Source organism: Trichosurus vulpecula, chromosome 8 (assembly GCF_011100635.1).
Source record: "Trichosurus vulpecula isolate mTriVul1 chromosome 8, mTriVul1.pri, whole genome shotgun sequence".
Taxonomy (NCBI): Eukaryota; Metazoa; Chordata; class Mammalia; order Diprotodontia; family Phalangeridae; genus Trichosurus; species Trichosurus vulpecula.
The window spans coordinates 183,406,453-183,430,813 of NC_050580.1; the positions used below are offsets into that span (position 1 = coordinate 183,406,453).

General features: G+C 37.0%; 2 pseudogenes; one reads left to right on the forward strand and one right to left on the reverse strand.

The window, feature by feature from the left end:
- Positions 1–1,242: 1,242 nt before the first annotated feature.
- Positions 1,243–1,782, forward strand: LOC118829768 (annotated as a pseudogene).
- A 15,998-nt stretch (positions 1,783–17,780) lies between these two features.
- Positions 17,781–18,707, reverse strand: LOC118829769 (annotated as a pseudogene).
- Positions 18,708–24,361: the final 5,654 nt, after the last annotated feature.

Sequence of the window (24,361 nt, forward strand, 5' to 3'; positions counted from 1 at the left end):
TTGAAATCACACTGGTTTTCCCTATGGGAAAATCAATGGAAAGGTTGCTTGGCAATGAAACAGGAGGGAAGAGAAATTGTGCAGAGAAGTTATTCTTATGCATTAGGGAAAATAATGTCCTTGTTGATGTCAAATAATGACCTTCAGGGAAGAGTCTGTTTAGAGTTATTGAGATAAGGACGGGACAGTGTTTCTATAGAATACCCTGATATTTACTCCTTTGGGAGAGAAAAAAAAAACAGGTTAAAATAAAGTTATATCAGAATTATGGCAAGGCTGTTGATCTATGAAAGGAGTAAGAGAGCAGGGGCTATGGCTTTTGCAGCACCAGTCTCTTCTGCCATTCTGATGCAGCTTATAAAAGAATGGAGTGCCAGGACCAGTGCACTAGGGTGATCCAATATACTGGTCTTTCAGAATTGATTGTGAAAAAGATAGAGAGATGAGGACTTAGTGTGGCATAGTAGTGTAGATTCAGGGTTTTATTTATACCTTCATAAGTTTACCCATTTATATCTTGGTTTCTCTGTGTTATGTATGTTCCCAAAAAGTTATGTGAACCAGACTGTGCTGGAAATTGCACTGGGTCTTTGACGCAGAACAAACCAAAGGATTGAGGTGTGATCTTTCTGTTTCACCAAACAACAATAAATGAATTTTTTGAATCTTTACACACTGGTTAAAGACTAATATATGCCAGTCCTAACTCAGGACAGTCAGATAGTTGAGGTTCAAGATTTGAAGGAGACCTCATAGACCATCTAACAGTTATTTACTTGGCCATAGCATGAAATGGATATTCAGAAAGATACAGCACTGAGTTAGTTGGATGCAAAGGGGAGAATTTTTTTTGGGGGGGGGAATCAGGATTGTTGGGGGGTGGGTTGAATAAGTTCAGTTTTAAATATATTGTGTTTAAGATGTCTCCAATATATCCAGTTAAAGATATTCAATAGATAGTTAGAGATGCAAGACTGTATTCCACAGAGAAGACAGAACTGAATAAATCTGTAGCTCCTTGAACTCAGGGCTCCTATTACCTGTTTCACTTCTAATCTTAACTACATTGGGTGTTTGTGAAAAACCTATTTAAATTTTATGTAATCAAAATTTTTCATTTTGTCTTCTGTGATTCTCTCTATCTCTTGTTTGCTCATGAGTTAGACTATAGGATTTCTTTATTTAGTTGTCTTAAAAACAAGACCCCTTTCTCCCTTTTAGCCTTTCCCCTTCAGACAGACTATGAGCAAGATTTTCATCACACTGCAAGGATTCCTGGCTGCTGGGCAGGACATCCAAGAGGAAAACCTAAATGTTGTACAGAATTTAGAACAGACAGCCTGAAAAATTTTGATACTGCTTCAATAGGTTCATCAAAGGACTGGATTTCAAGATGATCTGAAGAAATGTCTGAAAGCTTGAAAACATTTCAAACAGTAAAAGACAAAAACAATTTTGACCAGACGATCAGTTACAAAAATACCTGGCATTGAACTAGATAAAGGAGAATTCATTTGGATGTTGAAGATTATCTCTCTGGAGTGCTAACTCAAGCTAGTGAATTTTCTGTGAGTTAACAATGTCACTGCAAGGCCCATCTATATAACAGTTCTAGATTCTAGCTTCTAAATTCTCAACTTATAAAACCATTAATTGAAAAAACTCTGTGATAGTCTGGAGTATGCTAGCAAGAAGGTGGAAGAAATAGTCTATGAGTTCTTAGTCCAGTGTTTTAATAAAGAAGGAACAATTACTTGTACAGAGAAACAGGTTTCCTTGTAGCTGGCCTTGCTTACTTTCAGTGTTGCCGGCGAGGGTCAGGAACTTTAATGTGCTTTTCCCACGGTAGTTTGGAAGCTGCAAATGATATTTTTTTTATTTTATAAGTTGGGTGATTCAGGTATAAGAAATGAAATATATTTTAAGGGTAAAAAGCATTCAGAAGGACAATATTACTCTTGTTTGCAGTGAACTTATTCTATAATTCATTATACTTCAGTGTTGTCAATAGTAGTTATTAACTCTAAGTCAGTTATCATGACTTCCTTCAGATATTGTGTTAAATGTTTGATTGTCTTCATGGTATATTCTTCTTCCTTCCATGATATTTCCTATTCTTTTCGCATCCCAAAAGAAAGATCAGTTGTACCTGGCTCTGGTATGAACTTACAAACTAGCAATTTTAAAAACTGTATTTTCTTAAAAAAATACAGAAAGTATGCTTCTGGTTAAATATTGCTTTTGTTAATTCAAGTGTTGCAAATTAATCAAGTGATGAAGCTTTACATGGCAGACATTTTTTCAAATGTTCATTTTTTTAAATATGAAGATTCAAGTTGCTTAATCAAGCTAAAGCTAATTTTGGGAGGTGAGGTGTGTATTTGGACTTTTTTGGTGGTGTTTTGTTTTACTCCCTTGAAAGAATGCTAATACCAGGTTCAGAAAAATGTTCGCCATTCAAAAACCTATGATGACAGACAAAATTTTAGTATGCAAAAACCTATGATGTTACCAAAATTATTTGCTCTCATAACTATTACCATAAAAACAATCTGCATGTAGGTAATGGTCATGTGTGATGTATGTCTGGATAGCATACTGCATTTATAGAAGCCAGTAAAACAGATTAGGCTGGTAGCATGTAACCATCCATGAGAGGTTTTTTTTTTTTTTTCAGAAGTAACCTACTGTTTCAACAACCCAGCTAGCAGCTGCTGTGGGGGTGTAAAACCAACAACACCCAGCTCACAGAACACTGCAAGCCCAGGTTCTTTTGATCTGTTCTATTAAGGAAAGCAATGTTAAGGGGTTAACAATCTTACTTTAATTCAGCAAACAACTATCATTCACTGAGTTCAGGGGAAAAAGCCAGCACCTTGAACTTCAGAGCAAACACAAACAAATTACAAACATACATTTATAAACACACCAAATACGATTCATAGTTACCAAGGAAACGTCAACATCTGAGTTCAGCTGGGAGCTTAACAAAGGCTGGCCAAGAGTCACTCGCACCAGTCCTGCTGTGGCTCAGAGCTCCGAAAAAAGAAAGCAAGCCCTGATTTTACATTTCTTGTTCAGGATCAAAGGTGAGTCACACATGCAACTCACCCACGTGACGTAAAATCATCACAAAAATGAAACTTAAAACCACATGGTCTAAAAGCCCCTGATGTCACAAACATGTCACTCAAACACATGTAAATTAGGCTTTCCCTTGAGGCAAGGAGGTCATCCAAGACTCCTAATTTAATTAAGGAAACAAAGGCCAAACTCTTCAAGGGCACTTGGTTGAATAAGTGCTAAGAGCCCATCTTGATTCCCAATACACCTACATGTCATATATTTATACTACATAAATGAGAATTCAACTGTTCATATGTTGCATAAAAGAAAGATATTACTTTCAATATTGTATTTGGGTGGCATGACAAATCTCAAATTGAATGGTTACTCAGGATTAAGTTTCAGATTTATTAATATTCACACTTTATTTAATCTCAATCATCTTTCTTTTTTTTTTCCATCTGCCAGAGATAACTAAGCATAATTCCTATCTATCATTCTTAGATGTGATGAGTATTACTAATACAATAACTATGTTGCATAGTGGTAATTAGAAAAAAGAGATGCCATATTTTACACTAGCAATGCATAGCAGTTATTAGTTTAAACTTTGAGGTTAAATACCACTCAGTTATTCTATTTGTAACATAGAACATACATCATCAACATAATTTATTTTTTAAGTTTTTTTTTTATTTTTCATTTACAACACTCAGTTTCACAAGTTTTTGAGTTCCAAATTGTCTTCCCTTCCTTCCCCTTCCCCCTTCCCCCAAGATGGCATGGAATCTATTATATGTTCTACATATACCTTCTCATTAAACATATGTGCACAATAGTCAAGTCATAAAGAACCATGATCAACGGAGTGAATCGTGAGAAAGAAGAAACAAAACCAAAAAAGAAAAAAGAAAAAGCAGATAAATTCCTTCAATCCATATTCAGACTCTATAGTTCTTTACTGGATGTAGATAGATCTTTCTGTCATGAGACCTTCGGGAATGTCTTTGAACCTTGTATTGCTGAGAAGAGCCAAGTCTATTACAGTTAGTCATCACAGAATCAATATGTCTAAGGTTGTGTGCAGTGTTCTCCTGATTTTGCTCCTCTCACTCAGCATCATATCATGTAGGTACTTCCAGGTTGTTATGAAGTCCGTATCTTCCTCATTTCTTATAGCACAATAGTATTCTATTACATTCATATACCACAACTTCTTTAGCCATTTCCCAATTGATGCACATGCCCTTGATTTCCAATTCTTTGCTACCACAAAAAGAGCTGCTATGAATATTTTTGTACATATGAGTCCCTTTCCCACTTGTGTGATCTCTTTAGGATACAGCCCTAGAAGTGGTATTGCTGGGTCAAAGGCTATGCACATTTTTATAGCTCTTTAGGCATAGTTTCAAATTGCTCTCCAGAATGGCTGCATCAGTTCACAACTCCACCAAAAATGTAACAATGTTCCAATTTTCCAACATAATCACCAGCATTCATCATTTTCCTGTTTTGTCATTTTAGCCAATCTTATAGGAGAAATGTGGTACCTAAGAGTTGTTTTGATTTGTATTTCTCTGACCAACAGAGATTTAGAGCATTTTTTTCATACAACTATAGATATATTTAATTTCTTCCTCTGAAAACTGCCTGTTCATATGCTTTGACCATTTCTTAATTGGGGAATGACTTGTATTCCTATAAATGTGGCTCAATTCCCTGAATATTTTAGAGATGAGGCCTTTATCAGACACACTAGTTGTAAAGATTTTCTCCCAATTTTCTGCTTCCCACCTAACCTTTGTTGCATTGACTTTTTTTATACAAAAACTTTTCAATTCTACATAATCAAAATTATCCATTTAGCAATTTGTAGTGTTCTCTATCTCTTGTGTCATGAATTCTTTGCTTTCCCATAAATCTGACAGGTAAACTATTCCTTGTTCTCCCAAATTGCTTATACTATTAGCCTTCATTGCTAAATCATGAACCCATTTTCACTTTATTTTGGTATAAGGTGGAAGACATTGGTCTATGCCCAGTTTCCACTCTACCATTTTCCAATTTTCCAGGTTGTTTTTGTGAAATAGTGAGTTCTTAGCCCAGAAGCTGGATTCTTTGGGTTTATCAAAGATCATGTTGCTATAGTCATTGACTACTGCAACTTGTGTACCTAACATATTCCACTGATCCACCACTGTGCTTCTTAGCCAGTACCAAATAGTTTTGATGACTGCTGCTTTATAGCACAGTTTCTTCTTTATTATTGGTATGACAAAATATATCTCCCCTCTAAACAAAATAAAAGGCAATGCTGATTTTAAGCACTTCTGTTTCATTCAGAAATATGTGTGTGTGTATGTGTCTGTGTCTGTGTCTGTCTGTCTCTGTGTACATTTCATGATGATGTATTTGAAATATGACGTTTATTGACACATCATGGAACCGACCATTTTGAGTTCTGACCACACCTTTTGTCTGAGATCAATTTCACTACTAACAGAGTTTCTCTCTCATGTACAGCTAGGTGGTGCAGGAGATAGAGAACTGGACCTGGAGAAAGGAAAATATGAGTTCAGCTCCAGACTTACACACTTACTAGCTGTGTGGCCATGGGCAGTTAGGCAGTTACTTAACATCTATCTACTTCAATATCCTCATCTAGAAAATGGAGATAATAACAGTATCAACCTGTCAGGGCTGTTGTGAAGATCAAGTAAGATGATATTTGTAAAACACTTTTCAAAACAGAAAGAACTATATAAAAGTTAGGTATTATTGTTCCATGCAATATACAGAGTCATGGAACCCTTCCTCTCTATGGAGGCATCTGGCACCCTTTGCACCTTGCCATGTCTCCCTTTATATACTTCTTTGTACTACTTGGTGAAGTGATTCTAAACCTGGACTCAGATTCTCTAAATGGCTCTATAATTCCATTCCTGATGTGGATGAGGCATTCATGCATAGTGCTCCTTTGAGGTTTGAGGTGCTTTACATAGATTATTTCATTTGATACTCACAACAACTCTCTGAGGGAAAAGTTTTTATTTACTATTATTATCCCCATTTTACAGATAAAGAAAAGGATTTTCCTAGAGGTTGAGATGCTTAATCCGAGTCAAAAAAGTCACTATGGGAGGATCAATCTGACTACAGTCCATCAGTACTTCATGATATCACAAAAAATCAGGGATCAAAGGACTTAGGGAACAAAGAGACTTTAAGGATCATCAAGTCCAAATATAATTTTTTCCTATCAAATATTTCTTGACTTCTCAGCATATTTTGTCATTGGAAAATCAAATTAATATCCCATAATTTGGTCCTTTACTTAAAGAAATGCAAAGACATACATGCTCCCATAACACATCCCTAGAATATTAGTGATGGACCACATTATAAATATACATCATCTTTATTAGTAAAAGTTAATACATTTGCCAATGAATATGAAGAGCAATAGGTCCTTCTGAGATGAGATTTATCTTGCTTGTGCTTTAATCATTATTATTATCATGAATCTCAATCCAATCATAGCTGCCTTTACCTCCTGATTTCTCAAGGCGTAGATGACTGTATTCAGGAGAGGAATGAGAACCAAGAAAAACACTGAGAGAATTTTGTCCACTTTAAAGCTACTAAACAGTGAGACGTAGATGAATATGCATTGCCCAAAGAATTGAGTTACCACTGTGAGGTAAGCAGAAATTGTAGACAGAGCCTTGGAGAACCCAGCTGAAGAGTCATGGTCAACAGTGAGCAAAATGACAGTGTAAGAGACAAGCAAGAGGATGAAACAAATTAGTAAGAACAGCCCATTCTCAGCAATAACAAGCAGGTCCAGAATATCGGTGTCAGTGCAGGCAAGTTTGATCACAAGAGGAAGTTCACAAAAATATTTTCAACCACATTGGGGCCACAAAAGCGCAGGTTCACAGTAAAGGCCATTTGGCTTATGGTGTGCAGAAAACCCACAGCCCAGGAGAGCCACATAAAACCTAGCAGTGTTTGATAGCTCATGATAGTTGTGTAGTGGAGGGGTTTACATATTGCAACATATTGATCAAATTCCAGGAATATAAGGAGAGTCATCTCACTAGCCCCCCCCAAAAAATTGAGAATAATCATCTGGGCCATGGAGTCCCATAAGGAGATGGTAGGGACAGTAAGAGTGGAAAGAGCCATGTTGAGAAAGGAGAGGCTGGCTAGGAGGAAGTACATGGGAGTGGAGTGGAAGTGGGAGTCAAAGATCAATATCAGTATAAAGAGATTGTTTCAGCCATGATCAATGTCTAAGCCAGAAAGATCGCAAAAAATAAAATCTCAAGCTGCCAACAATTGGTGAGTCCTAACAAAATATTTTTACAACCATTATCTCTGATAAGGGGTTCATATATAAAATATACAGGGAACTGAGCGAAATTTATAGGAATAAGTCATTACCTAATTGAGAAATGGTCAAAGGATATGAACTGGCAGTTTTCAGAGGAAAAAATTAATTATATCAATAGTCATATGAAAAAAATGCTTTAAATCACTATTGCTTAAAGAGATGCAAATCAAAACAACTCTTAGGTCTAACATGATAAAACAGAAAATGATAAGTGCTGGAGAGGATGTGGGCAAATTGCAACATTGTTACACTGTTGGTGGAGTTGTGAACTGATCCAGCCATTCTGGAGAGCAATTTGGAACTATGCCCAAAAGACTATAAAAATGCAAACCCTTTGACCCAGCAATACCACTTCCAGGGCTGTATTCCAAAGAGATCATACAAGGGGGAAAAGGCCCCATATGCACAAAAGTATTTATAGCATCTCTTTTTGTAGTGGCAAAGAATTGGAAATCAAGGGGAAGCCCAGCATTTGGGGAATGACTAAACAATTTGTGGTATATAAATGTAATGGAATACTATTGCGCTATAAGAAATGAGGAACAGATGGACTTCATAAGAACCTGGAGAAACTTATTGTATTAGGAGGGCAGAGTTTATAATCTCAAAGAGGATCATATATATCTCTGAAAGGTTCAGAACCGCTGGATATAAGAAACTCTCAAAGTAGGAGGCAGAAGAATCAAAGCATATATTTAGGCTCCACAGTAACCAACCCATGAACCAGCATCCCCATTTTGACATATTGATCAAAAGCTTCCAAGCCCAATAAGTACGCCTTACAAGAGTAACCAGGAGGCTACAGAGAAGCATGATGGTGTAAAGCAAAATCATGCTTCCCCCTCTATGGTAAAAAGATTACCCACTGGCCTCAAGTCCTTGTTCAGCTTCCTCCCGTAGGTCAGCTCTGCTACCGGCAGCTCCTGCTTCAGCTTCGGCTGTGGCTGTAGTTGTAGCAGCCTCTGGCTCCAACAGAAGCTGTTTTTAACCATCCGGCTTCTGCTGGGATGTAAGGTATGCCGGGGAAAGCACAGGTTCTTCCAATCTGCTTAAGCAAGGTGAAGGGGTTGACCAGGAAAGCACAGGTGCTTTCGATCAGCTTAAGCAAGGTGAAGGGGTTGACCGGGAAAGCAAGGTTCTTTCCATCAGCTTAAGCAAGGGAAGCAAGGTGAAGGGGCCGACAAGCTTACTCCAGTCCAACATAAAAACAGCATTCAGTTCATGGGAAAAGTCAAACTAGTCAAGGGTACTTGTTGACTAAGTGCTACGGAGCCCATTTTGGTTGCCAACACACTCCACCCCTTGTTATAGGATACATAATCTAATCAGCCATGTATCCTAGAACATACATTGTGATCCAATTACAAAGGAAACTAAAATATATCATTCATAATAAAGCAAAACATATCATTTGGTGACATTCCTCAACATTGGTTTGAGATTCAAATGTGATCCACCCCTAGGTCCCAGCAAGATAATCTCTTTCAATCAATCATCCCAAAATAATTATTAATAATTCAAATGTCCACCCCTAGATCCTTGTATCCATTACATAGGATCAATAATATCATAACAATAAACACCATGGCAAGGATAACACAAAATAATTAAACAGAACACTATCATCATTCCCACCCCCCTTGAACGATTGGGGCTCAAAATCTTGGGGTAAGGGGTGAGGTCTCATTTTCCATAGCTTCTTCTTGCTGGAAATTGGATGTAGAGATGGCCCTGCCCCCAAAAGTCCCATTCCAGAGGTCAAGTTCTTTAACAGCTGGCAGCAGGAATTCCAAGAATGCTACGTGCTTAGGCAAGTCACCGGAAAGTTGCGGGTGCTTAAGCCTAAAGGAAACAGAACTAGCAACAACGTTAGCCAAAACAAAGGACAAAAAGAGTAGACAAGTATGGACTATATCCTTCAAATAAAATCATCTCAAGTTTTGGTTGAGATTTCAGTACGCAAAGATCCAACATCAGAGCCAAACTCAGGTGGGAACTGTTTCTTTTCAAAAGGAACATAATAATGGAAGCCAAGAGGATCCCACCCTAGATAGAGACCTAAGACTTGTCCTCTCAGCCTTTCCCCAGATGTACAAGGAAACACAATGGAAAACCAAACTAAGAGGATCCCATCCTAGGTAGAGACTAGGATTGTCCTCCCAGCCTTCCCCAGATGTACAAGTTTTCATCTGTTACTCACCAAGGTCACCTTCCCTCTGAGTGGCTTGTGGGTTTGCAGGAGCAGTTCTTATTTTCCTATTTCTTCTGTTATCAAGTCCTTTAGCTTGGTACATTCTGTACAATTCATTGGTTGGAATGCCATCTATCATTCAAAACCTATCCCTGCTCTCAATAGAGCAGTAACATTTCTTTCCTTTGTACTCTCTTTTGGCGCCAAGTGTGCTGGTTATTCACCATTCTCTCTCGGGAGATCTATCACTTCCCCAGTCACCTAAGTCATGTAACTGTAAAATCTTATTTATCACTGTTGTAAGACTGGCTCCCTACTTCCCCAAGTAATAAATTCAAAATTAGTTGTTATAAGCAGGGGAGCTGTCCTAATTATTAAATCCTATGAGGCAGTCCCATGGATCATGTAATATTTGTCTGCAGTTCCTATCATGATAGCAGTCTTCATTACCCTCTTCTTTAGTCTCATGATACAATCTCTAAGTGAATACCAGGGTCTGTGCTCAGTGGGCCACATAGAATCAGTAGCATATCTCTTATTAGCATCCACAGTGGCTAATGCCAACAGAGTAGTCCTGCTATCACCATCTCCTTGCTGATGATGTTCCCTAAAAGCTTGTTGAACTAGAGGATCATGGCTGATACCTATGAATCTCATACAGTCTCTCCTATCTACTGATCTTACACTGGCCCCTTGATCACTGAGTCTTACCATCCAAGATATTAATGGTTCTCCTATTCTTTGGCTGAATCTACTCAACATATCTGTGACCTCTTGCGGTGAGAAATCTTCTGAATTTACCTTGTACCTGAGTCATCACCTCGGGTTTCTGTCTTCCTCCTTTGTATGAGTCGAGCCCTTGTTCTGATCATTTAACCATCTCCCATTCTCTGTGTAAGGGACATCATGAACCCTAGTAGTGTTTTGTGCCTCAGCCCCTAATGTTGTCTCATTTTCCACCCACTCACTTCCCTGCCACCATGGCAAGGACGAAGCAGGAAGTCAGGCTCTTTTCTGGGACTGGTTTTGGAATGCACTCTTGGCTTATTTGGTCTCCTGTTGCTCCTAGCCATATTAATAGAAAAGTTCATTTGAGTCAGTTGGTCTCCTGCTATCTGAGACTTCCCCTTCTGCTGTGGGTAGGAGTGCCCCCATCTATTTAACTTAATCTCAATCTTTGTATATTAGCCGGTAGGCTGATAAACACTATCCAGCTTGCCTAGATAGTGATGCCCAGACTGAATCCAACTTCTTGCAAACACCTTTCCAAATCCCTATGATCTCCTCTCCGTAGCCTGGTTCCCAGTTTTCACAGGGTCCAGCATTTTTTAGCCAATTCTTTTGCTAGGGAGGAATAAATGGATCCTCCCACCCGGGATATTCATCTCTTACTCTGAAATTCCTCTGCTTCTAAATAGAGATCTTATACTAGCAATCCCATCCTCGTCACCAAATGTATAGGAGGGCCAGAGTTTATAATCTCAAAGAGGATCATATATATGTCTGAAAGGTTCAGAACCGCTGGATATAAGAAACTCTCAAAGTAGGAGGCAGAAGAATCAAAGCATATATTTAGGCTCCACAGTAACCAACCCATGAACCAGCATCCCCATTTTTGACATATGATCAAAAGCTTCCAACCCAATAAGTACGCCTTACAAGAGTACACCAGGAGGCTACAGAGAAGCATGATGGTTGTAAGCAAAATCATGCTTCCCCTCTATGGTAAAAAGATTACCCACTGGCCTCAGGTCCCTGTTCAGCTTCCTCCCGTAGGTCAGCTCTTGCTACAGGCCGCTCCTGCTTCAGCTTCGGGCTGTGGACTGTAGTTGTAGCAGCCTCTGGCTCCAACGGAAGCTGTTTTTAACCATCGGCTTCGCGGGGATGTTAAGGTATGCCGGGGAAATGCACAGGTTCTTTCAACTGCTTAAGCAAGGTGAAGGGGTGACCGGGAAAGCAAGGTTCTTTCCATCCGCTTAAGCCAGGGAAGCAAGGTGAAGGGGCCGACAAGCTTACTCCAGTCCAACATACAAACAGCATTCAGTTCAGGGGAAAAAGCCAAACTAGTCAAGGGCACTTGTTGACTAAGTGCTAAGGAGCCCATTTTTGGTTGCCAACACACTTATATGATCTGATGATGATGAAGGGAGCAGAACCAGGAGAACATTGTACACAACCACAGACACATTGTTTCTGTGATGACTAACTTCAATAGACTTGGCTCTTTTCAACAATTCCAGGTTCTAAGACCTCCAAAAGACTCATGATAGAAAAGGCTATCCACATGCAGAGAAAGAATTACAGAACCTGAATGAAGATTGAAGCAAACTATTTGCTCTCTTTTGTTTTTCTCTTTCTTTTTTGGTTTTGTTTCTTCTTCTCATGATTCATTCCATTGGGCATCATTCTTCTTTACAACTGGACTATTATGTAAATAAGTTCCATGTGAAGGTATATGTAGAACCTATATCAGATTACATGCTGTCTTGGGGGGAGGGAGGACAGGGAGAGAGAGAGAAAATTTGGAACTTTGAAACTTGTGCAATTGGATGCTGTATACTAAAAATAAAAAATAAATTAATAAAAAGAACAAAAAATAAAGAAAGTGAAAGAGTAAAAATAATCAAAACATTAATCTGGTAAAGGAAAGACAAGAGGATCAAAGTTTGGAAACTTAGGAACAGTCCAACACATAGGGTACATTTTTGATATTTTTTTCACCAAATTCTATACAACTTGAATAAACTTAAAGTAAAAATAAAACTGTATAAAAGACAATAATTTATGAAACATTTTGCACTCGAGTTGGTACTTGTCAGACTGTACACAATTGTTTGGAAGGTAGACAAGTTTATTGATATTAGACCATATATTACTAGGGGAAATTTTAATGATCCCTAACTTTTGGAGGTATATGGCATAGAAGACAGCACTACTCTGACCTAAAATGTTCTATAATACTGGTTGCAATGGGGCAGCTGGATGGCACAGTGGTTAGAGCACAAGACCAGCGAGTCAGCTAAGGCTCAGATTCCTGAGTTCAAAATCTGGCTTTAGACTCTCATTAGCTGGGTGACTTGTTGTAAGTCACTTAACCCTGTTGCCTCGTTTCCTCATGTATAAAATGAACTGAAGAAGGAATGGCAAACCACTCTAGTGTCTTGCCATGGAAGGCACTCCAAATGGGATCATAAGGAGCCAGACATAAACTTACAATAACGATTACTGACAATGAGCAATGACATGACCTATGGTTAATATCATTTCTTATGGTAAAGAAATGCCTAGTTCTACCATCCTTTAAAAAAGCTTTACTTAATATTATGAAGCCCTCAAGTTATCATTCTATGTATCTCTACATTTTACATCCAAACTACTTAGGAAAAACTATTTAGCACTTTTTGTTTCCATTCCTTTCCTTGTTTACTTATATCCCCTCGCAAGTCTGGCTGCCTACCACCTCATTCAACTGTGATCTTTCCAAAGGTAACGATTTCTCTTAATACCAAATTAGGTCTTTCTGAAGCATTTGATACTATTAACCACTCTCCTGCTGGAAAACTCCTTTCTTGTTGTTTTCATGATACTCTCTCCCTCTCTCTCTCTCTCTCTTCTCTCTCTCTCTCTCTCTCCTCTCTCTCCCTCCTTCTCTCCTGTCTGTCTCTATTTCCCTGTCTGTCTCTCTCTTTCTCTCTCTTTGTGTCTATGTCTGTCACTATGTCTTTCTCTCTGTCTCTGTTTCTCTCTGCCTCTCTATTTCTTTCCTGTCTCTGTCTCTATCCCTCTGTCTGTCTCAGTGTCTCTTGGTATCTCTACTTCTTTGTCGATATCTGTATTTCTGTCTCTGTCTCTCTCTCTCTCTCGGTCTCTCTTTTTCTCTCTCTGTCTCTCTCTGTTTCTCTGTGTCTGTGTCTGTCTCTCTCTGTCTATTTCTGTCTCTCTCTCTCTCTCTCCTCTCTCTCTCTCTCTCTCTCTCTGTCTCTCTCTCTCTCTGTCTTGATCGACTTCAAACCTGTCAAACGGCTCCTTCTCAATCTCCTTTGCTGCTTAAACATATCACACCCTGACTGTGAATGGACTTCTCTGAGTCCTTCACAACCTGAACCCAAACAACCTTTTTATCCTTTTTGTAGAATGCTTCCTTTGCCACACTTTGCAGTAGAGATAGACTGACCTTCTTACATTATTCACATAAAACACTCTATCTCCCTAGCCTACATCTCCCTCTCCTAAAACACATTTTTTGCTCATTTCTAACTTTAAAACTAATTTGTTTCCTGGAGAATTTGCTCAAGTGATACCCTCTACCTAAATCCTTTCCTGAACCTCCCCCCCAAAAGACCATTAGCACCTCCATTACATTCTATTTTTCATATAAATTACATGTAGCCATGTAATTTCTAAGATAGAAGAAGTGTTTCTGGGTATCCCTTAATTCTAGTGCCTTTCCTCATTTAATTATTTATAATATATAATGTATATAGCCTGCATATACATAGATGTTTGAATAGTCTTCCCCATTGGATTGAGGGCTCTTTAAAAGCAGGGACTGTATTTTGCCTTTCTTTCTAACCCTAGTGCTTTGCATGGTATCAAACATGTAGTAGGTGCTTATAAATATTTGTGACTATAAACTGACCCCACTGAGCTCCTACCACATACTCTGATGACCTTGGCCTCCTTGTTGTTCCTCAAACAAGACATGATTTCTGATTGGTTTTCACTGACACCTGGAATTTTCTCCATCCTCATCACCCTCTTGTGGCTTCCTTTAAGTCTCATTTAAAACTCCACATTCCATAGAAAAACCTTTCCTGAATTCCCTCAATGTTAGTACTTTCCCTCTTATATACTCTCCAATACATAATTTATATATTATGTTATCCATAGTTGTTTATATAAGGTCTCCACAATTTTGTGATCTCCTTAAGAGTAGTCATTGTTTTAAAAATACTTTGTATCAGCAGTGCTTATAGCAAAGACCTTAGTACAAAGTCAGTACCTAAAAAAGGCTTGTTGGATTGATTTGCAATGTTTGAGGAGATGCGCTATTTTACAAATATTTCAGAAACTGTTTTGGAATTATGCAAACAAAGTGACTAAAATGCCTATGTCTTTTGATCTAGAGATTATTCTGCTAGCTATATGCCCTGAGAGGAGCACTGATGAAAAGGAGACTTCATATATGTGTACACCAAAATATTTATAGCAGTATTTCTTTTGATTTTGTTTTAGCAAAGAATCAAACAAAATATATGCTCATTGATAAGGGGAATGGCTAAACAAATTGTGATGCATAAATGTAATCAAATATTATTGAGCAATAAGAAACAATGGGCTTTATGACTAAATGAAAATATGGTAAGATTTGTTGGACTGACTTCAAAGTGGAATAAAGAAGAGCCAGGACAATATTGACAGCCATGTCAAAAGAAGCAGCAATAACCACCAAACAAATGAAACTTGATGTTGTGAATTGTTTTTAATTGATTGGTCCAAAAGGAGAGATATATGAAAACACATCCTGTCACAAATTTGTTGCAGTAGTGAGGTATTGTATATGACAGATAGTATCAGAAATTTTTCAATGTGATTTTTTTATTTTCTTCCATTTAAAAATTATTCCTTGTTTTAAGTGATGACTCCCTGAGAAGAGATAGGGGAAGAATACAGAAGAAAACCTAGGCAGTGTAAAAGCAAATATATGAATAAAAATATTTAAAAATAAAGATTCAATGATACTTCCAAAATTTAGCTTTCCATATTTCAATTGACTATAATGCCATCATATACTGCAGAAACAAGATGAGCAGAAACAACCACTCCAGTGGTTGTTTTTTTTAAGTATGTAGGACTTCTACTTCTTTCACAATTATATGTGTTTCATATAAATAAGTGCTTGCAATTATACACAACATGGCCCATCTGAAAATCACTTTAACAGGAATCTACCTATGCCCTTTATGTGAAATAAGCTTAAATGCCCTGTAGACTCTCAGCCTTAAAATTTATAATATAAATCAGTGGCCTGGTTATTACTCAGTTGCTCTTTGTAAAGGTATGAAGTCATCCCCGGTACTAGCACCTGAAATTTTTTTACATTCTTGGAGAATTTGGTAAACTCCATTTCTGGACTGAGTATCTAAATCACCCATTGTTTCCATTTGATTAATGTCACCTTTCAAGGCATTCTTCTCCTCACTGGCTTTTTGGAGCTCTTTTGCCATTTGGTTTAATCTATTTTTTAAGGTGTTATTTTCTTCAGTATTTTTTGGGTCTCCTTTAGAAAGTCCTTGATTTATTTTTCATGATTTTCTTGCATCACTTTCATTTCTCTTTCCAATTTTCTTCTACTTTCTTACTTACTTTTCCAAATCCTATTTGACCTCTTCCATGGCCTGAGACCAGTTCACATTTTCTTAGAGGCTTTTAATGTAGGTTCTTTTATTTGTTAACTTCTTCTGGTGTATGTTTTGATCTTCTTTGTCACCAAAAAGCATTCTATAGTCTGAGTCCTTTTACACTAATTGCTCATATTCCCACCCAACTACTTAACCCTTGAGTTTTTGTCAGGGTATGACTGCTTTCAGAGTGGAGAGTGCTTTGTCCCAAGCTTCAGGGCCCTTTCACTGTTGTTTTCAGAGCTACTTCTATGTTGAGGTGGTTTGATAATCCTTTCCTGGCCTGTGCTCTCCTCTGTGATTGCAAGCACTCCATTCTGCCATATAGCTACCAGGAGGACTCCCTCTCCACAGTCACCACAAGCTCTGCCACACCAATGCTTCTTGTCCCCCAAGAACCACCCACCAGGATCACAACCCAGATCCAAGCAAGGCAAAGCAAGAGAACCCTGCCTCAGGATTACTAAAGGAAACCCTGAACTCCTGTACTGACCTGCTGTTTGATTCCTCCCACTGTGTGGGCCAGAGTACAAGGAAATAGCTGATACTGGAGCTCTGGAAGGAGCCTCTGGAGCTTCCTGATGCTGCTGCCTGCTGCCCTGTGGCTGAGGCAGGACCATCTACTTCTCTCACTCGGATCCAGAAGCTCTCTTTGCATCTTATTATCCTATATTATATATCCTATATATCCTATATTATCCTATAACAACATAACTTTTTCAATGTGTTGATTTTTCTTTTTTTTAAAAAAAATTGCTTGTTTTAAGTAATGAATGTGAAAGGATAAGGGTTAGAATACAAGGATAAATCCAGGCAAAATAAAAACATAAAAAATGAATAAAATATATTTTAAAATATAAAGCCTGTTGATTAAGAACTTTTATTCTTAGCTGTTTACATGCAAAATTAGCATTTAGACTGCATTTTTGCCATCTCTTGGCCATACTGACATCATGCACTTTAGAAACAAGATGCCAAGAGCTGTTCCAATGATTTTTTTTAATACCTAGAATTTTTGTTTCTTTCAGAATAGTGTGTTTTTCTGTATGTGTCTGTATGTTCATGTTAATGTGCATGTAATTGGTTCAATTGCAATTCTTTGTAGCCTCATCTGAATGTCACTCTCATAGTCATCTATCCATGCCCTTTGTTGAGATAAACATAACTGCCTTATGAACATGATACTCTACACTGTATAACATGAATCACTGGCACCATTCTTACTCATTTACTCTTAGTAAAGGGATTTAACTATCCTTGGTCACAGTACCTGAAATCTGTTTTAACATTCATGGAGAATTTGGCAAACTCCATTCTTGGACTGAATCATTAAAGCATTCAACTTTTCAAGTTTTCCTGCCCATTGTTTATCAAGCTGAAGCTTAACTACATTTAAAATAATAGCAAAAGATCATAGGACCAAAGAATGGAAAATTTTAGAAATAATCTAATTCAAGTCGTGATTTTCTATACAGATCTTTGCTGAACACATCTTAAATTTATAATTCCAAGATTGAAGTAAATTCCAGTTATGAGTGTGTCCAAATTAAAGAAGAGTCAGAAACATATAAAGCAGAAATAAAACTATTTCTAGAATAATATTTATAAATTATTTTGAAAATAAGACTGATCTTTGTTTGTAAAATATTACCACAAATACATAATTGATCATTTTAAGAAATATTCTTTCATGTACAAAAACAAATTTCATCACCATTTAGAAGTTTCACTTGAAGTAGATACACCAGCTTCTCAGTCGAATCATGGCTGCTTTCATCTCCTGATTCCTCAAACTATAGATAATTGGATTCAGGAGAGGAGTGATAACTGAGTAAAACACTGAAAGAAGTTTATGTAATGAATAACTAGTAACTGACCAAGCATAGGTTAAGATTATTGACCCAAAGAAAAGAGTTACCACCGTAATATGAGCAGACAGTGTAGACAAAGCCTTAGACAGTCCACTAGGGGAGCGATGCCAAACACTAACTAAAATAACGATATAAGAGACAAGCAAAAGAAGGAAGGAGATCAGGGAAAGCAGCCCACTGAATGCAACAAAAGCAGCTGTTGGACAGAAGTGGCAGTGCAGGCAAGTTTCAACACCAGAGGAAGGTCACAAAAACATCATCTATCACATTAGGCCACAAAAGGGCAGACTCACCATAAAGACCATTTGGCTCATAGTGTGCACAAAGCCAACTGTCCATGAAAGCAGCACACTTCCTACCAGAATTCGATGGTTCATGATAGTCATATAGTGGAGGGGTTTACATATTGCAACATATCTGTCAACAGCCATCACTGTGAGAAGAATCATCTCACTCCCAGCAAAGAGATGAGCTATAAATATTTGTGCCATGCAGCCCCAAAAGGAGATGGTTTTCCTCTCCCTGAAGAAGTCTATGATCATCTTAGGGACAATAACAGTAGAAAAAACTATGTCAAGAAAGAGAGGTTTGCGAGGAAGAAGTACATTGGAGTTGAGTGCAAGTGAGAGTCAAAAGTCACCATAAGTATAATGAGGCACTTACCAGCCAGGATTGATAGATAGGCAAGGAAGAAGACCAAAAAAGAAAATCTCAAGCTCCCAAGAATTGGTGAGTCCTAGCAAAATAAATTCATTTACCATAGAGTTGTTCTTTATCTCCATCTAAATGATATACTTCACTCATCGAGACATTATCTGTAGGAAAGACAATCTGAAAGAAGTCACAATTTCAGGTGAATATTCCTTAGTATGTAGATGTAGGCAAAGAATATTACACATCAAAAATAGATGATATTGATTGCTAAGAACTCTTTGGTACACCTTTGTGCAAGTCATTTACTCTCTCTAAACCTGTTCCCTCAGCAATAAGATGGAAATCATATCACCTTTCTCAGGGTTGTTGTGATAATTAAAGATGATCTCAAAGCCTTTAGCCCAGTGCCTGATATGTTGTAGGCATTAAAAGTGCTTCTCAACTTTCTATTAACTTGTCTTTCCATTCCCAACTCTCTGCATTGTGTCAGACAAATAGTTGGCTTTAAAAAATATATTTGAATTGAATATTAATAATGTGACTGGCTAATGCATCTATTAGTATGATTGATAAACTTTGCTTTAGGTATTATAATTTCTATGAAAACACTTGGTTGAGATTTGTTGGTCAAGGCTTTGAATTTTACTTAATTAACTTCTGGGGACAGTTGCCTTATGCGTTACTCAAAACCATTGGTCATTACTCTCCCTATCTAATAACTCACAATTTCCTACTGATTCTAACATCCTGATATCTCTTTTATCTGTCTTCACTCACACAACTACCTAACTTATTTGAAACCTTCATTACCTTTCACTTTGATAAATATTTGTTGAACTGAATTTAATTATTTTAAAAGTCTTCCAACTTATGCTATTGGTATTAACCATTCCCAGTTGCAATCTATTCTTCTCACAGCCAGCCAAAAAAATAACTTTCCTAAGTAATAAAAATAAAATAACCAAGTCACCCTGGCTAAATGCATTCTAGTAGCTTCCTTTTGCAAAGGGAATAAATGTTTCATGTACAGGATGTTAGCCTATTGGAAGTTTATTTTCCTGTGTCTTTTTCAATGCGACCTCTAGTCTCTCCTATGGCTTCAATTATCACTGCTAAGTATACATACCAAATCAATTATCCACCCACTATCTTTATTCTGAACTCCAATTACATATTTCTATCTGAAAACTAGCTATCACTTTTTAAAATTTTTTTTTAAGTTATGGAATAAACAAAATTTTCGTAACATAGTACAATAAACAGATGAGTAAACGTGAAATTTCAAAACTACTATGCACAACTTGCTATACCTTTCAAATACACAAAAAATTATCTTGTAAATTTTTTTATTATTTACCTATTACCATTAGACAAATATATATATATATATATATATATATATATATATATATATATATATGTATATGTAAAGTTATTCTATAAATACTTCTATTGATCAGTTCTTTCTCTGGTTGGAGATAGTGTCTTCCTTCATATTTCTATCTCTATCAGGATGATCTACCCAGCATTTGAAACACAAGTAGCCCAAAGACATGCCAGGTATCAATTTCTATCACTTGTCTTCTTGATCAAGGTGATGAGATTCAGATCAAATCAAAATATGTTACATAAGGCCTACTAGGCACTAGGCTATGTTCTATTGTGCAGTTGCAAAGATGGAAAACAAAACCCCTTCCTACAAGGAATCTAGATGCTAAAGTAGAGGAAAGGGGCAAGGTACATGACCATTGCACATAGAAAATGATTCTCAATTTCCTAATGTCCTCCTGAATAGTTTGCCTCTCTACTTTTGCTCACATTATTTGCTATGCTAGAAACACCATTCACTAAACATACCTAAGTTTATTGTTTGTAAATAGGCGGCTAGATGGCACAGTGGATAGAGAGCTGGGCATGGAGTCAAGAAGACCTGCATTTAAATCCAGACTCAGGGGGCAGCTAGTGAGGCAGGGATTAGAGAACTGGCCCTGGAGTCAGGAGGACCTGAGTTCAAATCCACACTCAAACATTTGGCCACTTACTAGCTGTGAGAACTTGGGCAAGTCACTTAACCCCCACTGCCCTGCCTATCCCCCTCAAAAAAAATAAAATAAAAACAAAACAAATTCAGCGTCAGGTACTTACTAGCTGTGTCACTCGGGCAAGTCACTTCAAATCTGTTTGCCTCAAGATTCTCAACTATGCAATGAGTATAATACTACCCATTTTTGGTGTGAGGATCAAATAGGACCATATTTCTAAAGTACCCAGACAGAGAAGGTGCTCATTTCTCTATTATTTTCCCCCATATCATATCTTAAGATACCCAGAATGAAAAACTCTGTGCCAGTTTTTATTCTCCTTCACTTTCCTTCCTCCCAGCCTATGTCCAATGGTTTGAAAATTCCAGGTGGTTCTACTTTCTAATTGTCATTTGAATCTTAATTTCTCTTCTTCACTCAGCTCTTAATTTTAATCAGACCCTCATCACCCTGCTCTTGAGAAATGTTTTTCATTTAATTGAAAGAAATAAAAATCGACTACTTAAATTGACTTCTAAGTTACTTATTTTACTCATTCCTATTTATAATTCAGTCCTCACACACTTGGCAAAATAATCTTTTAAAACAGGACTGGACAGATTATTCCATGCTCAGCCTTTAGTTTCTTCATGATGCAAGTGGAATAAGGTACAAACTTCAATGAATGGCATTAAATTCATGTGTATTTTGTGTAATAGAAAAGGACAATTATTACTCTGCTGATCTCATTTGGCCCTATGAATATTTACAAAGGGTATCTCCAATGTCCAGATCACACTGATTTATCATTGCTGCCTTTTCAAATAAGCTCCCTTGACACTTCTTCCACAAAACTTGTTATGACTACCCGATTAAAAGTGATTTCCTGCACATCATATTTATTTTCTATGCTTTATCATTATCCTGTTGTATAATCTATACTACACCATATGTGTTTTTGCACATGAGAAGCAGCCTGCTGTAGCCCTAAGAGTACAATAAGTAGCATCAATTTTAAAAAAGAACTTGAGACTGTATCTCTTTGAATAATTTAGTGACAATGATCAAGTTATCAGTTTTTTTATTTTCATGTGTGTAAAATGATAATATTAATAGCTATAGTGAGTATTTCACAGTATATTAAATAACAAAATAATTATTACATATGAAACTTTGGGCAAACCCTAAAACACAATACAGATAATTATCATTATTATTATCATTACTACTATTAATAGTATTGCTCTCAGTAGCCTTACCCTCCATGATTGTTAACTCTTCTAAACCACGTAATTCCATATTTTTTTTCACTTTTAGTCTGTATCATTTTCTTTCTTGGTACTACTCCCAATGCCAAAGACAGTGTCAAGAACACAGAATAAGCCAAATAAGTGCTTGCAGAATTGAACACAAATTTGGTGATTTTATCAAGAAAATGATATGCAACCATGCCAAATCTCCTGAATCCCTCATAGAATAGAATCTGGGAACAATCACTTAGGTTCTGGCTAAAAATTATTCTAACTTCATAAAACCATTGTCATAGACCACTGAGACTATCTAGTACCACCCACTTGGTTTACAGATGACAATGGGACTGAGAAATTGTCATATTCATCCTTTCAGTGGAAAGAATAAATCTTTTTAATTCAGGTGACAAATCCATATAAAAATTTTTGGGTGGTTATTAGCAGCAATCACAGTATATTACATTGGTCATTCAACCTACCAGTTCTGGACAAAGACCTCAGGGAGCAGCCTTTTGAAAGATATATGATCACATTGAAATTTGAACTCAGTTATTTTCCTGTGGCCTCAGGAAGATAGACTTATATACACTGTCAGGAAGGGAAAAAACATTGGAAAATCTTTCTGTAATGAACATAAAGTTAGAAAAGCAAAACGCCATGGGAGTCCATAAAGATCCACATGTTTTTGGTTCGATTTTCTTTTAATTAATTAATTAATTAGTTTTTGGTTTATGACACTCAGTTTCTCAAGTTTCTGAGTTCCAAATTTTCTCCCCTCCCTCTCCTCCTCTCACCCCAGCAAGACAGAATGTAATCCAACATAGGTTCTACATACACCTTAACATTAAACTTAGTTTCCCAATATTCAAGTTGTAAAGAAGAATTATAACCAATGAAGTGAACCATGAGAATGATGAAACAAAATGAAAAAAAATGAAATGAAATAAAATAAAATAAAGAGAGAACAAATAGTTTGCTTCAATCTGCATTCATACTTCATAGTTCTTTCTCTGGGTGTGGATAGCCTTTTCTATCATGAGTCATTTGGAGCTCTCTTAGAACCTGGAATTGTTGAAAAGAGCCAAGTCTATTGAACTTACTCAACACAGAAGCAATGTGTCTGTGGTTGTATACAATGTTTTCCTGCTTCTGCTCCCTTCACTCGTCATTAGATCTATAAGTTTCTCCAGGTTCTTATGAAGTCCATATGCTCCTCATTTCTTATAGCACAATAGTATTCAATTACATTGATATACCAGAATTTGTTTAGCCATTCCCTAATTGATGGGCATCCCCCTGATTTCTAATTCTTTGACACCACAATAAGAGCTGCTATAAATACTTTTGTACTTATGTGTCCTTTTCCTCCTTGCATGAACTTTGGAATCCAGCCCTATGAGTGGTATTGCTGGGTCAAAGGATATGCACATTTTTATAGTCCTTTGGGCATAGTTCCAAATTGCTCTCCAGAATGGTTGTATCAGTTCACAACACCAACAACAATGCGATAACATTAAAATTTCCCCACATCTTCTACAGCATTTATCATTTTCCTATTTAACATGTTAGCCATCTGACAGGAGAAACCTGATACCTGGAAGTTCTTTTGATTTGTATTTCTCTAATTGATAGTGACTTGGAGCATTTTTTCATATGACTATAGATATCATCAATTTTTCCTCTGAAAACTGCCTGTTCATATTTGACCATTACTCAATTGGGGAATGACTTAATTCCTATAAATTTGGCTCAGTGCCCTGTGTATTTTAGATGTGAAGCCTTTATCAGAGACATTGCTTATAAAAATTCTTTCCCAGTTTTCTCCTTCCCTACTAATCTTCGTTGTACTGGTATTGTTTGTACAAAACATTTTCATTTTAACTTAATCAAAATTATCAATCTTGCATTTCAAATTTCTTTCTCTTTTTTAGTCACAAATTCTTCCCTTCTCCATAAGTCTGACAGGTAAACGATCCCTTCTCTGTTCAATTGCTTATGCTACATGCCTTTATATCTAAATCACGAACCTTTTTTGACTTTACTTTGGTATAAGGATTAAGATATTGGTCTATGTCCAATTTCTGCCATACTATTTTCCAGTTTCCTAGCAGGTTTTGTGAAATAGTGAGTTCTTATCCCAGAAGCTGGACTCTTTAGGTTTGTCAAATTATAGATTACCACCGTCATTAACTCTGTGACTTGTATCCCTAACATGTTCCACTGCTACAACTCTATTCCTGAGCCAGTACCAAGTAATTTGATGATTGCTGCTTTGTACTATAGTTTAGTATCTGGTATGGCTAGGCCTCCTTCTTTCATTAAATCCCTTGATATTCAGGATCTTTTGTTCTTCCAGATTAATTTCCTTGTTACTTTATCCAGCCCTTTAAAATATTTTGGTAGTTTGATTGGTATGGCACTAAATAAGAAAACTAATTTAGGTAAGTTATAATTTTACTATATTAGATCAGGCTAACCATGAGCAATTGAAATTTTCTATTTACTTTAATT